The sequence below is a fragment of the Mus caroli genome, chromosome 17 (assembly GCF_900094665.2).
Source record: "Mus caroli chromosome 17, CAROLI_EIJ_v1.1, whole genome shotgun sequence".
Lineage (NCBI taxonomy): Eukaryota > Metazoa > Chordata > Mammalia > Rodentia > Muridae > Mus > Mus caroli.
This window is the reverse complement of record NC_034586.1, coordinates 35,318-51,876: the sequence shown is the minus strand read 5'-3', so window position 1 is coordinate 51,876 and position 16,559 is coordinate 35,318. Positions and strand designations below refer to the sequence as shown.

At 39.9% G+C, this 16,559-nt stretch overlaps 1 protein-coding gene and 1 pseudogene across 8 annotated transcripts in view; one reads left to right on the top strand and one right to left on the bottom strand.

The window, feature by feature from the left end:
- The window catches only part of Scaf8 (SR-related CTD associated factor 8), a 177,328-nt gene that overhangs the window by 150,785 nt on the left and 9,984 nt on the right, over window positions 1-16,559 (bottom strand). The window lies entirely within an intron of this gene.
- LOC110312476 lies at window positions 10,799-11,151 on the top strand (annotated as a pseudogene).

The window sequence follows — 16,559 nt, the reverse complement described above, 5'->3', positions numbered from 1 at the left end:
TCTTCACAGTCTCACCAGTCACCTTTGAAATCATTAATCTGCCTGATTATGTCTAATATTTGATTTTTCAAAAAGAACTACTACAAAGGTAAAGGTAATGGTGACTGACACTAATAAGCAATATTAAGTTAAGTGGCTCAGTGGTTAAGAGCACTGCTCTTGCAAAGGTCCGGAGTTCAAATCCCAGCAACCACATGGTGGCTCACAAACATCTGTAATGAGATCTGACACCCTCTTCTGGTGTGTCTGAAGACAGCTACAGTGTACTTACATATATAAATAAATCTTTGGGCTTGGAACAAGCAGAGCTGGAGTGAGCAGAGGTCCTGAGTTCAATTCCCAGCAACCACATGATGGCTCACAACCATCTGTACAGCTACAGTGTACTCATATACATTAAATAAATAAATAAATAAATAAATAAATCTTAAAAAAAAAAGTTAACTGGCTAACTACAGCCCAACTGTGATGCCAACAGAAAGCAATCTAAGATTCTAGTTAACATTACATACACCCTTTCTCTTCAGTATCCTCTGGAGTACCAACATGTTCTGCCTAGAAGAAGCAGGCCCAAACATACACTAAGAAGTCTGACTCCAAGTGTGGCAGTGGGGTGTAAAAAAGGGAGGCTGGGACACATTTGTGGGCAATATCAACAGAATAAAGTTACTCTTATGTGGCCAGGAGTGATAGTCCCAGCACTCAGGAGGCAGAGGCAGGTGAGTCTCTGTGAGTTTGAGGCCACCCTGGTCACAAAGTGAGTTCCAGGACAGCCAGGTCTACACAGAGAAACCCCATTCGGGGGAGGGGGAAAATGTTCTCTTGTTACACTTTAGAGGTTTCCAGGAGAGGCCAAGTTTGAACCTGGCCACACTAAGCTCCTTGGATCCCTGCCTCATGCAATCACAGGTACATAGTAAACACTCCTTTGCCAATGAGGGCTGTCACCTGAACAGAACCACATTCTAGAACCTCCATAGGAGCGAGCTAAGAGGACTTTCCTCTCTCAACTGTCTCATGCTGACAGAGTGTTGACTCGTGATGTGCAGTGATTCTATTAAATCATCACATCTGTTCAGCTCTATTTTTATAGCAAGACACCAATAAACTAACAACTGTCTTTGACCCAAAATAACCAAATTCTATAGTAAAAGAAGTCAGTAACAAAAACCAACCTTGGAATCAGAGTAATATCTTAATTACTTAATATCTTAAATGTGGTCTTTCTCTTTTTGATAAACAATATAATCTCACTAGAGAGCATTCTCCAACCTTCGATATACTGAGATTCATCACCCAATTTTTCATACTATCCATACTATTTCAAACAAAATTTTTAAAAACACTTTCATATCCTTGCTGATTTGATCCCAATTAATCCTATGGTTTTGGAAGAGCCTAACAGAATTTATTATAAGTCAGGTCCCAGAATTCTCAAGAGACATGTGGCTATACGTCAGTGTAGGTTTATCTGTGCCTTCAAGACTAAGAAGTCTAACCAAATGAATTAAGAGAAAGTATGAATCCAAAATAAAAGTAAATAATTCATCTCTTTCCAAAATAACCTTTCAGGGCTTTGAAAACACGGATCAATGTCTCTGAAATATCCAAAGACATCAGAAACCATGCATAAGTTCCTGCCAATACAATCTTGACACTTTCAAAACTGCATGCTGACCAGACATAATTGTTTCTTCCTCCTGTTCAGAAGACAGTAAATAACTTTCACAACAAGAACAAGGACAAGAAGCAACAGGTAAGAAATGTTGTCAGCTTCTAGAAAATGAAGTTAGTATCTGGTGAACCAAGGAAACCATGGCCATAGTACACACACCAATATAGCGCTGGACAAACACATCCTCCTAAGTAGTGGTCACACTACTTAGTCACAGGGAACCAACATCCCACCTGATTAGGGCAACAACTCACACTGTCTCAGATCCAACTATCAGTGGTATCAAAACTAGACGTGGTGACATGAAGACAAGTGCTGAAAGAACTTAAGTGTGAAGTAAAAACATTGTTCTTTGGGGAAACCAGGCAAAAACTTGTTTATATTACCTTAAAAACTGTATTTCACTGGGCAGTGGTGGCAGGCGCCTGTAATCCCAACACTTGGGAGGCAGAGGCAGGCAGTTTCTGAGTTCGAGGCCAGCCTGGTCTATAGAGTGAGTTCCAGGACAGCCAGGGCTATACAGAGAAGCTCTGTCTCAAAAAACAAAACAAAACAAAACAAAACAGCCACACAATTGTATTTCATTATTTATTCTAGTCCACTTGAACACCTACAATTTTCACAGTTCATTCTCTTCAAAATTCTTATCTTAAAGTCCCAGCCCCCACTATATTTAGATATAGGGTCTCTTTGGAGGTGATTAAATGATCTCATATGGATAGACAGCTCCACTCTCATGTGATTACTGTCTTGTACAAACTAGGCACTGCATGGCTTTTGCTCACACATACACAGTTCTTTCATGCACCCAAGCTCTTTCAGCAACCCATCCTTCCTTTCTTTGTGAGAAGGCAAGTATGTTCTCCCAGGAACTCATGGTCAGCACCTGGAGCCTTCACTGCCTAACCTCAAGAACTATGAAAAAAAGTATTTCCAATTGTTAAAGACACTATAAAAAATAGTTATATCAAACTTTCCTACCAATTAAAAGCATACTGTATCTGTTAAATTCACAAATCAATTAGAGCATTGAGAAAAAGAATAAAATATAGTTATAGCTCCTATGAATGTATGTCCTACAAATTGAAATTCCCTCCAGTAAAGAAAGGTGAGGATTTATCACATTCAGAAAATTCAACAGGCAAGATCCAGCGGTTAAGGAGATTCATAAACACATCAGACACAGGAAGCTCTAAGATCATGCTGGACAGGCCCTTCAATAGGCACAGCTACCTGTGAGCCCATGCTACCAAAACTAATCCTAATAAACTTACTGCTTCCTCCAGCTACATGAGTGCAACTGTTTGATCTGTCAACAGTGTCCTACCTGAGATAAAGGTGCTTATATATATCTTCCCAGGAATAGTCACACAAACACAACTGGTGCTCAAACAGACTACCATAACCAAAGTAAGACAAAGAGGAGACGTTCCACAGCCCCTGCAATGTATTGGCCTCTAATCTAGCAAGCGCACTCACACACACAAATAAGTAGAAAATATGGAAGGATGACATGAAGGTATTGATCTGCTGTTTGATATAACTAGTAAGAAGCTAGAGAAATACAAATCATATCTGTCCTTAAAAACCCTTACCAGATACATAGATTTGTAATGTAGGGTAAAAATTAAACGGTGAAAGAGATTGTGAAACAGAAGAGAAGACAGGAGGCCCAGTGAATTGGCTTCTGTGTAAAGGTCAGCAAGAACCTGACACCTTGGATCCACAAAAGAAGAAAGTTGAGAATTTATTCCATAAAATTGGTCTCTATGCTCCACACATCTACCCACACACATAGATCATGCATATACACATACTAAAGTATTTTTAAATTAAAAACGAAAGATACTTCTCAGATCTGACATTAAATATAGTATAGACAGATCTATTAACTTAGAATGTAGATCGGGCCCTTAACAATGAACCGTTACAGAAACTACAAAAAACAAGGATTGTAATCCATCTAAACTGTTTAAATTAGGATGGACTAGAAATTAGATTAAATTGATCTAACTAGAAATACAAAGAACTCCCTTGTTCTTTTTATAAACTTGTTCATGGGGCTATGGGACATGAGGCTAGATAAGCTCAGTCTGACAGCCAGGGGGAGGAGAAAGCAGACGATACCCACCCATCTGACCTTTAGCAAGGCTGCACCATCTGACAGTTGACAAAAATCAACCAATAGAGTGGCTCATGCAAGCCAGAGACGCTGCTCTAGTCTGTTAAGGGCCCGGAAAAATGAACAGGAAGCAAGGCAGACTAACATTGCTGAGGAAATCTGGGTGTGTGAGAGACTGACAGTATTCAATTCCAATTCATCAGGTCCTACAAGAGAGCTAAAAAGTTAACTCAGCAGGTACCTCACAACTGAAACGAGCTTCAGCAGCATCACTGAGCCACAGTGAGGAATGAGCATTAAGAGATGGAGTTCTGTGGATAGGAATGACTTCAGAGCTCGGTGTAAGGTGGAAAAGCTGCTGAAGCACTCAAGAGGAGAAACCACCAGGGCAAAACAGAGGGGTATGCCCTGGACATTTAACTTAAAATAAACATAACAACATATATGCTGAAGGGAAATTCCTTAAAAGGAAATGTCAGAAAGCCTGAGTGAGTCTCTGGAAGGCTTCAAAAGCCTGAGCAAGAGTTCACCAAAATAAAGAGTAAATGATACAATAGTATAGGTAAAGGGAAAAAAAAAAAAAAAGTCTTGGAAAGGAAGGGGAATTAGTGCCCTGGAATATGCAACAAATTATACTGTTCAACTAATCTTTCAACCTTTCAGCAGCCAGATGGGCCAATGAGAGACCACAGTGGCAGTCAAGGTAGGCAAAAATGTGGCCCTGCTTCTCCTGGCAAGCAGTTGCTAGACAACCCAACTGAGCTGTGAAAATATCTTTTATTAACCTGATGTAATCCTTGTTTTTGAAGTTTACTGTCTCCATCTAGGTCTACTCCTAGAAGCTTCTAGCCTCCACACCATCTTAGCTAGGCCTAGGATGTTTTCCAGCCTCTGAGACTTACTGCTTTCTTGTTTTCTCTGATCTTTGGCTGGCTAAACAACTCAGCTGTTCTGGCTAAATTCCCCTCCAAGATAACTGATTCAAACTCTCTCAGCCTTTGAATTGCTGTTTGGCCTCATACTAAGTTTGGCAATCTGTTCTAATTTTCAGGCTCCTTCTTTTCTGGCTCATTCTGTCTTCACCTCTGTTTAGCTTGTTCTTTTTCTACAGCCTGTCCCTGTACTGATAATACTGTCTCCTCTCTTTCTCTCTGCGCTGCTCTCTCTTAAGTCACCTCTCCTCTCTGTTCTTGTGAGAGTTGGGATTCTGTCAAATCTTTCTCTGATTTGTCACTTTGTCTGACACTCAGACATCACTTTCAAACTTGGCTGCTTTCTTCTACAAACTAATTTTACCTTCATTGTTTGTGATTAAAGGTATGAGGTAAGGCTGAGCTACACCACAACTAGAAACAGGTTTCCCAGTAAACAACACAATCTCAGGTTCACAGTTGTGCCTCCAACAGTGAGCCGGTGCAGGCAGAAGTGCATGGCACCCCCAGAAGCACTCTAGGGTAAAGACCAGGAGGGCTCAAGAAAACTGACTCCAACCACACTGCTGTAACTCATCACTGCTCTTTTGCCAGAACACGTGACACAATCTCCTCATGTCTCATGGAACTTGCTTGCTAAGCCATATTATTATTATTCTGCTATCTGCTGTATCCTAAAACCAACAGGACAGCCATGGATGTTCAAAGATCCTGCTCACCCTTTGTAAGAAGGTTTCGTTCATTATATAATACCAACCACTGAGTATCTCAGATTTAGAAAACATAGAAAGAACAAGGCTAATTAATTTAAATGAATACACCTTGTGTGAAAAAGAAAAATAAAACACTCACAGAAGGTATAGTGTTGTTATAATGAAAATCCCTTAGAATTACTGGCCAGAAAGCCCTGTCCCCATACTCTTTAAATCATAAAGGCAATGGTAACTAATGCCGGTTGTATGCACAAATTAGAATAAGTAATTCATCGTTGTCGTCTTCATCTTCTTCTCCTCTTTTTTTTTTTTTTTTTTTTTGCTAGCACAACACTGCAACACAGTCCTGGTTGCAGGACTTGAGAACTCCAACTGTTCATGAACTGGATGATACTTGCTCTCTCAGCTGACTTTCTGGAATCCATTCTACAACCTGCTGTGTAACTTGTCCCCAACAACCCTACTTGATTATGGACTCTGCACACTATGAAGATACTGGACAAGATATGTCTGCAGGTAAAATGGTACAGTGATGGATGGGACCACCTATTAACTTTAAAGCTACCGGCCCTTGAGGAAACCGTATCTGTTACTGTAAGCCAGGATAAAATGCTGTGGCTGGGGAAATCCCGGGCCTCAAAAGGCGACTGCTTCTGATGTGATCTGGGTTTGGTCCCCCCTCTGTTCAGGAAGAATATTCTTCTTTGCAGTCCACAGTGGCTGTTGCAGAAACTTACAACCATTCATACATACTAAACAGAAAGAAACACATCTGAGCCATTTCATTGGGGCTTAAGTCACCAAACACGTATATCCCCCCCTTTCCAAGCTTAGAGCACTACAAGAGGGAGCAGATAACATACTAAGATATAGAGGGAAAATGGAGTGCTTGGTGGAGTATTTCTTCAAACTCTGTGAGGTTCACCCAACACAAACACACAGAAAGCTCCAGGTTACTATAGTTTAAAGAATAGTGTAACCTACAAAAGCTATATATGTGTTGTACACTTTAGAAGATGAAATGTATAGTGTGAATATGTCTCAATAAAGCTGTTATCTAAAAACAAAAATAAAGCAAGGCATGGTGGTACACACTTTTAATCCCAGCACTCAGGAGGCACAGACAGGGGGAACCTCTGAGTTTGAGGCCTGCCTGATCTATGGAGAGAGTTCCAGGACAGCCAGAGCTACCACTGAAAAACCAAGGTTTGAAAAACAAACAAACAAACACTCAAAGCCTCAAAAAGCTCCAACTCTCATGAGGTCCTCCCCAAAGTTATGGAAGCAGTAAGCAACTACTGGGAGAAAACTTGGTGGAGCAGCCTAGAAGCTGGGCAGGCAACTCCAGGGTCCCAGCTATCAACCATGCTGTGGAGGACCTTTCAGTGACACAGCTGCCTTTAAGTCACCAAGTTCCAGTAAGTGACCTCAGTAAGTTCAGGTCACTGAGCCACACTTGGACACACTCCTCTCTCCCACATGCCTTACTTGAAGCAAACAGACATCTGTTCCTGACTCTTTGGGAGAAGTCACAAAAGATCTTTGTACATTTTTAAAAACAGATATCTTCAGTCACAAGAACCAACATTTCTCATGTCTCAACTCCCATGATAAAGATGAGATAAATATGGTTCATGTGGCTGTCATACTTAATGATTTTTGTCAAACAACTTCATAGTTATTTTATTTAGATCACTGACATTCTCTTAATTTTTCTCAAGAATTTTACTAAGAACACTTTAAAAGACATGTTTTAAAGAGTCATGGATGGGGCTGGAGCACCGACTGTTCTTCCAGAGGTCCTGAGTTCAATTCCCAGCAACCAAACCACCTGGTGGCTCAGAACCATCTGCAATGGGATCTGATGCCCTCTTCTGGTGTGTCTGAAGACAGGGACAGTGTACTCATATAAATAAAAATAAATAAATCTTTTAAAAAGAGAGAGAGAGAGAGAAAGAGAGAGCAAGCCAGGTGGTGGTGGTGCACGCCTTTAATCCCAGCACTTGGGAGGCAGAGGCAGGTAGATTTCTGAGATCAAGGTCAGTCTGGTCTACAGAGTCGAAAAAAAACAGAAAAACAAAAAACAAACAAACAAACAAACAAAGACTACTATTTTTCACGTATGGTAATTACCTAAAGATAACATCACAGTTTTTTAATACTACTTGAAAGGAAAATATTTTAGAATCTTAAGTTCAAAGTTGCATTTGTAGCAAAAAATAAACATCTTTCCCTATAAACATTACTCGAAGAACTATATTTAAGCCACAAAATTTCACGTACATAAGTTCTTTCAGTCAGCAAATGTGTGCCTCCATTCCAAATCCTTGGAATGAGAGGGCTAAAAGTACACAGCCTCTGGTCAAGATGGATGGAGGTGGAATACATGTTCCCTTCTGCAGCCCCTCTGACAGCAGCTGAAAAAACTCTGGGCTAAACAAAACTATACCTGGGGACTCAAAAGTAAAAGAGCAGGCCAGTGGAAGCCTTGGTGTGAAGCCTTAATTCTGGGCAGCGCAGGCTCAGTGAGGAGGCTATGTGTGACAGAGGGAAATTCCAGAGTGTTGGGTTCTCCTCCATCAGGCTCTGAATCCAGTGCTGACAAAAATCAAGGAGCAGTGCAGCCAATGTAAACAAAGGAACCAGCAGTGGCCAATCAGAAGAGCATGACAAGAGGATGCTGAGAGATGAGGAGGAGGAGAGGGAGAAGGCAAGGACTGTGAGTCTTTTCTTCCTGCTTCTGTTTCTTTTTTACTGGCCCTAACATGGGCTGGAAGGCAGCCCGTTCACAACACGCCTGTAATCCCAGCACTCAGGAGACAGAGGCAGTAGGATCTCTGAGTTCCAGGCCAGCCTGGTCACAGACTGAGTTGCAGGATGGACATGGATACATAAAGAAACCCTGTCTCACAAAGGAAAAAGTTTAAAAATAAATAAATAAATAAATAAATAAATAAATAAATAAATGGGAAGGGAAGGGAAGGGAAGGGAAGGGGCAAAAGGAGGAAGGAAGGAAGAAAAAAGGATGTCTAATATCAAAGTAAAAAGTCATTCTCTGTGTCTGTCTATCTCTGTGTGTGTGTGTGTGTGTGTGTGTGTGTCTCTCTCTCTGTCTCTGGCATACCTGACATACACAAACACACAACAAGTAATTTGTCTACAGTATAAGAGGAAAAAGACAAAAATATACTAATCCTTAAAAGACACCAATGGAATCATCAAGAAACTTTAAAAGATGATAAAATGCCCATGCTCCAGTAAATAATCCCACACCCCTGTGCAAGCAACCACAATGAAGTTGAGTGGGCCATTAAAGAGAAGGGCGCATGAAAGAGGATATGTTTAGAAGAAGTGTTCATAGGAGATTGGAAGGGCATAAAAGGTGAGCGCCATCTCTCCAGTCCTCTTATTTCATATATGTGTGTGTGTGTGTGTTCGTGTTCTTATATATCTTAGAAGTAACAGAAATGGGGGGATGGAGAGATGGTTCAGAAGTTAAGAGCACTGACTGCTGCTCTTCCAGAGGTCCTGAGTTCAAATCCCAGCAACCACATGGTGGCTCGAATCCATCTGTAATGGGATCTGATGCTCTCTTCTGGTGTGTCTGAAGACAGCTACTCAGATACATAAAATAAATAAATCTTTAATAATAATAATAAAAAAGAAAGAATAGAAATATCTGTTAACTAATAAACATTTTAATTCATCATAATATCCTAAACATTATAACTAAATACAAAAACAAGAACATGGAAAATGTTCAAAAAAATTGTCAACCAGACATAATAAGCATAGATAATTTTCTAAAAGCAAAACAAATTCTACTATTCCTACCTCTCCCAGCCCATAAAATGTCACACCTTGTACTCAAAGCAAGCATCAAACTTGTAGCAATTCTTCTCTCTCTATGCCATCAAACCCTGCTTCAACAGAAAAATGAAGTACACACATCCATCTTCAGCAACACTTCTATCAAACCTGTTGACTACTTAATCAGGACGCATACTACATTTTGTACTGTAAGCCATACTAAGTACTTTTTCATTTATTTTATTCCATGTGTAAGAGTGCTTTGCCTGCATATAGACAGTACACTGTGTGTACCTGGTGCCAGTGGAGGCCAGAACAGGACGTCAGACACTGTGGAAGTGGAGTTGTAAGGAGGATGCAGCCACAGGCTCGGCATGAGGTGCATGTGCTCCTAACTACCTTACCATCTCTCCAGCCCCAAGAAATTTAGTATTTTCTGAAAGACAATGCTATATAGCCCATAGATATCAAAAGGTAGGATTAAGAAATTGCAAGATAGACTGGGCAGTGGCGGCACACGTGCGCCTTTAATCCCAGCACTTAGGAGGCAGAGGCAGGAGGATTTCTGAGTTTGAGGCCAGCCTGGTCTACAGAGTGAGTTCCAGGACAGCCAGGGCTACACAGAAAAACCCTGTCTGTAAAAAAAAAATTAAAAAAAAAAAAAGAAGAAAAGAAAAAGAGAAAGAAATTATAAGGTAAAGAAAACATTAATAAATTCTCTAGGTAATACTACTTGCCAAAGCAAAATCTCTTGAATAACCTTCAAGGTCAGCACAGTCTACAGAGCAAGTCCCAGGACAGCCAAGGCTACACAGAGAGAGAGATGAACAAATATAAAATAGCACAAAAAGTATAGTGGTACCAAACAGAGGACTTTCTGTTTTGAGACAAAGATGGAAAGCGAATCCCTCTTACACCTAAAATCTTAGCCTAGTGCCAGCGTCTTTTACAAATACCCAGAGCTATCTCCCTCCCTTTCCAGCTACCCTAGAAACGATGACCTCACATTAAACAGCAGCCAAGAAAGTTGTTTTATCTTTTTTCCATATTGTCCATGATGGCTAAAACTTTCCTAAGTACATACACATGGACCCTAAAAGTAATTAGATAGCCCAATATAAGCTAGCAGAATGAATTTACTAAACCTCCTCATAACTAAATTCACTCGAATGCAGACTGACTTAAGTAAAAGATATGCCAAAGCCATGGGAACTGGTATAAATTTCTTCCCACACATTTTTACTCTCAAAAACTTGGTACTCTGCTGTGGTAGGACTGAATGCTTTCCTGGAGTCACTCATCAACATGAGGATACAGATGGGAGAAGAAAACATCACTGCAGCACAATGCTTCCCTCAAATAATCCCCAACATCACCTGGGACGTTTTATAATAAAATAATTTGGGGGCAGTAGGTAAGATGGCTCAGGGTAAAAGTGCTTGCAATGGAGCCTGATAACATGAATTCAATCCCTAGAACACAGACACAAATAAGAACTCCACAGAGGCTCTTCTGGGGACAGGGACTGTGCTTAGAGGCACTCAGGATGGTCTAGCATTCGACATACCGTCATAGGCTTTCCTACAAACAGCCTCTAACAAACTGAGGCTGCCTGGAACCCCTGGCAACAGGGTTGTTTCCCTTTACACCAAGAAGGTTGGGAAAGCACCTAAGTCGCATGTGAAGTGTGCCCAGGCAGACTGCGAGGGGTTTGTGCTGTGCGACCCAAAGTCCTTATAGAGACTGTCTAAGACAAAGAAGCACATCAGCAGGGCCTATGGTGGTTCCATGTGCGCCAAGTGTGTCCGTGACGGGATCAAGCGGGCTTTCCTTATTGAGGAGCAGAAAAACGTTGTTAAAGTGTTGAAGGCACAAGCACAGAGTCAGAAAGCAAAATAGATCTGCAGCTTTTTTAAGTAATAAAAATAAAAATCAAGACTTGATCTACAAAACAAAACAAAAAAAAACTCCACAAAGCGTCCTCTGGCCTCTCCATGTGCACCATGGCACCACACCTTATACATAACTGCCACGTGTACTTTGAGTTTCTCATTTACTCGCTCTTGTACAGTCATGTGGAAAGTCTTATAGTCAAACTCTAAACCAAGAGAATACATTTTAGAGAAAGTATTCAGCTTTTGTTTTGAGATATGGAGGCCTGGCTGGCCTAGAACTAGTTTATGTAGACCAATCTGGCCTTTGAACTCACAAAGATCTACTTACCTCTGTCTCCCAAGCGCTAGGATTAAAAGTGCATGCCACAATGTTGAAAGTTTTAAAAACATAAGTGATTTTATGTAAAACTGAAAAGATGATTTCTGCTTAAATTACAGAGAGACTAGAAGCCAGTGTAAAATGACAACAACTCAAAAGGAGAAAAAATTCATGCTCAGATTCAAGATTTAATGAGGTGAATAAAAAGGACAGAGAGGATACTGAATACATTAAAAAGCAGTGCACTGGGTTTCACAGCTGAAAAAGATGGAGGAAATCCCAATTTTCTGTGTCAAGATAGCAATATGGCTTTACTTCCCAAGTAAACTGAGGTCTAAAAGCAAGAAATGAGTTGAGGAAAAATGTAGATTGGGCTGAAAGCAAAATGATTGCAAAAATGACTACAAAGTATCTAGACAAGGTAGGACTGAATAAAACAAAATCAAAAGAGGCTGTCATTCCTGAAGAGGCAACAGAGGAGATAAAGAAGTGCTGACAGCTAGCAGGAAGCAAAACAAGAGTCACAGATCTTCAGATCAAACCTGCAGAAGTTTGAAGAGCCAATATGAAGCCCTGAAAGAAAGAGCTGCAGGTGAAGACAACACTTTTCAGATCTGGGCACTTCCCAATGACTCGGCCATGCCAGGACCACCTTCTTGATTTGCAAGGAGCGACAACTAAATTTTATACAAGCACACCAAATATGTTATAGACTCATGTCTCATATAAGTCTTTTGGCTCACAGAAGTGATTTAGTTTCTAAGACAAAACTAGCCAAGTATGGAGGCCCATGCCCATAACCCCAGTCCGGGGAACTGAAGCATTTAGAGAGTTCAAGGCAGCTGGGCTACAGAGCAAGCAAGCCCTTGGCTAAAGAACAATTGGAGTTGGCAGGAGCACTCAAGCTCTTCTGAAGGATCCAGGTCAATTCCCAGAACATAAATGGCAGCTCACAGCCCTGACTGCAGGTCCCTGACATGCAAGTGATAGACAGACATACATGCAGATAAAATACCCATACACATAACATAAAAATAACTAAGGACCACAAAAACATGAATAAAAAAAAAAAAAAAACAGACAGAAAGACAGAAAACAAGCCTATCTACTTGGAACCATGTAAATCTACACAACTGAATTGGTCCCTAGGAAAGATGGATTGGGGAAACATGCTATGCAATGGTGTCAACCTAATACCAAAACACATCTTAACCAAAAACTTAAAGAGTGAACCTACTTACCACATAACTTGATAAAATTCACCTAAACATAAATTTTATGCAATCCTCAATCCTTTAGAGCTCAAAATTCTTTACAATGAGTCCATTTCCAATAAGAAAAATTGATTGAAATTGTTAAAATACACCATCTCTGCCTTTCTTCCCAAAACTAAAGGGCACACACACTACGGAGTTTGGACAAAGCATTACAAAAAAACCCCAGCATGCCAGAAAATGCTGTGAAACGTTTAAGTTATTACAAAGCTATCATTCCCTGCACTCTTACTACTTCCTACTGTCTTCACAAATAACCACTGTCAAAGGCTGGCAGGTTGCCTTCCAAACTTTCCACATGTATGCGTATGTTCAGTATGTGTGATGTGGTAGTTTGAAAGAAAATGGCCCCCCTAGGCCTTGCTGAATTAAGAGTGGTCTTGTTGGAGGAAGTACATCATGGGGTGGGGGAGTGTTGAGGCCTCTTTTGCTCAAGCTTCACCCAATGTGGCTGACAGTCTCCTTAGGCTGCCTGCTGATCCAGATGTAAACTCTCAGCTCCTTCTTTCTCCAGCACCATGTCTGCCTGCTTGCCATCATGATGATAATGGGCTAAGCCATTAGCCCCAATTAAATATTTTCCTTTACAAGCTTCCATAATCATGCCGTCTCCTCACAGCAATAAAACGCAACTAAGATGTGTGAATGTGTATCAATATAAAACAGACATGTTACAAGTCCTCGTGAAAATTACATTCTTTATTACTGTTTAAAGTTGAGTTCCTTAAAAGCTTTGCTAGACTTAGTAAAACAATGAAAACCTTGGTAATTCTGACCAAAGTTAATATTGATCCAAATTTCTTAAAGTTCAAATACTGTTACTGCCTATCAATAAACAATCTTCGTTAACTGTTCTCCAATTTGGAAAATAAGCACAACATAATCTAGCAAATGCTTTTGAAATAAATGTCTGTACGTTTTATCTATTACTAAAATATGTAAAAATACCAAGATGCTTTCCATGACAAGATATCCATAATTATACATGTTTTCATATTTTACCTTGAAAAATTGTCTTTCCTTCAGTTTCTTTTAAACATCAAATTTATAAATAATATTCTTTAGCTTTCCAAATGCCTTATAAAATTATAAGATTTTCAAACATCAAACCAAGTAAAAGCAGCTAAAAGCTGCTATTACCTCTATTTTTTAAAGGAATCAACTAAATCTAGGTTTTTAAAAAAAAAGATTACAAATGTATTCACTGGGATGAATAGCTCAGTGATCCTCTAGGGTCCTGTCTAATCGTACTGAGTGGTAGACTACTACACCTCTCCTTGCACAAGAGATATTCTGTCCCATCTTCCTTTGACAGCAGCCACGTTTAAAAAAGGAAAAAAAAAAAAAAATCCATCCTGGACAGGTGTGCTAACACACACACACACACCTAGAATCTAGCAGTCAGGAGGAAGAAGCAAGTGAATCTCTTGAGTTTGAAGAACCTGGTCTACATTGTGAGATCCAGGCCAGCCAAGACTCTGTCTTTAAAACAAAACAAAACAAAATCTATCCCATAAAACCAAGAACAGTGAATTATATAAATGTACAAATGTAGCTGGGCATGGTGGTTCACAGATCTGTATTTCTAGCACTGGGGAGGCTGAGGCAAGAGGATAACTACATAGTAAGTGAGTTCCAGACTGACTACAGAAACAGACAAATGAGACTAAGAAGAAATAAAAAGGCTATTAGTTTGTACTAATTTGGCTACTCAGACGTTATATAGCCTGAATAAAGTAGGAGAACTCACCCTCCAGTCCACTGAATGACAACAATATAAGCAGACTGTAGATCAGTTCTCAATCTGTAGGTTGGAACACTTGGGGTCAAGTGAACCTTTTACAGGGGTCACATCAGATATCCTGCCTATCGGGTATTTGCATTACAATTCATAACAGTAGCAAAATTACAATTATGAAGTATCAATAAAAATACTGTTATGGCTGGGGTCACCAGAGCATTATTATTATTATTATTACTGTATTAAAGGGTCACAGCCTTAGGAAGGTTGAGAAGCCCTGCTGTAGATAACAGAAGCCAGGGTTCTTTGTATCAGCAAAGTAAACACATATGGAGCTTGTGAAGGTCTGATGTGTCTAGAATTATGTGTGTAAAATAAAAGCTCTAGCCTGATCTGATGATATACATATAGCTACCAAAAGAAGCATCTTGGAGACATGGCTAATCAAGGTTTGGAAACAGGAGAACGAACATTCCAAAAACTGATCAGCACTTGTCAAAGTGCCCATGGTCAGCTTGAAGAAGCCCTGATGGGTTAAAATGGACCATGGAAGATCTTTAAAGAAGGCCAATGAATAAAAAAGAATTCATGAGTTTAGTTTACAAAAATGTACACAATTATATAAGACAAGAAAAAGCTCTCAGAGATGCAAAGAAATACAAACACAACAAACTTAAAAAATAGCACTTGGTGACTATATTAGTATTAACCAACCTAGGCAAGAAATAAATGTATGCTAAAACAAGTGGGAAAATGTTGGTGATATTTTTTGTATTTACATCAAAATATCTCCCCAATAAGAGACATGGTACAAAGGTAAAGAAACCTGTGGCCAAGAGCTGCCATTCCTGCTAAGGACACAGATGTTCGTGAGGATGTACAATGTTACTTCTGAAGGACTCCTGACAAAGATACAGAACATGAACCTGCACAGCAGAAAAGTCAATACAGAGACTGCCATCCAACACCACCACCTCAAGCTCACAGAAAAACAAAAACAAAAACAAACAAAAAAAGCTGTTCAGAGGTAACTGGCACTCTGGATTAGAATTTATTCTCAAATATCCAGGAAAAAAATTGTGTTTGTGTGTTATATATAAAGAGAAAGAGAAAGTAAATGTGTTTAACACAAAGATTCGGGGGCTGGAGAGACGGCTTAGCAGTTAAAGAGTACTTGTTGCTCTTTTGAGGATTCAGGTTCAACCCTCAGCACCCACACAATGTCTCACAGCCATTTCTAACTCCAGTCCCAGGGGAGCCATCACTCTCTTCTGACTCTGTCAGGCACCCACTACATACACATACATATAGGCAAAGCACTGAAATATATAAAATAATAAAATTGTTTTTAAAGAAAAAATAGATGAAGCTTGTACCTAAATTTTTTTTTCTTCTAACTTTCCAATGGGTATGCTTCAAATAATTAAAAAAAAAAAAAAAAAAGAGGGCTAGAGAGATGGCTCAGCAGTTAAGAGCACTGACTACTCTTGCGGAGGTCCTGAGTTCAGGGCCCAGCAACCACACGGTGGCTCACAACCATCTATAATGTGATCAGATGCCCTCTTCTGGTGTATCTGAAGACAGCTACAGTGTACTTACATATAACAAATAAATACATCTTTTTTAAAAAAGAACAAACAAACCAAGATGATAGCTAACCAATAAAGTTCTTTCTTGTTTTGTTTTGTTTTTTAAAAAAGAAAGAAAAAAGTTATATGTGGACGTGATGCCAATAAAGTTACTAAAAAGAAAGCAATGGGTTCCCTTAGAAAAGACCTGCTACAGAGGGTCTTCTAATCCCCCACCATCATGCCCCAGGGGTAGGTTACAGATGAGTTTGGACTCTGAGCCTCTGGAACCCATCCTTCGAGCAGAACCTATAGGCTATGGCTTACTGGCAGCCAGCTATATGAAACTGAGGGCCTATGACATGGCTTGTCTGTAAAAGTCAACTGGGAACCTTTCAATTTCTGAGCAGCTCCTTGTCTTTGTTCTCTGCAGAAATGGGACATTCAATTCTATCCTCAAAAAGTATTAACTATCAGCCGGGCGTGGTGGCGCACGCCTTTAATCCCAGC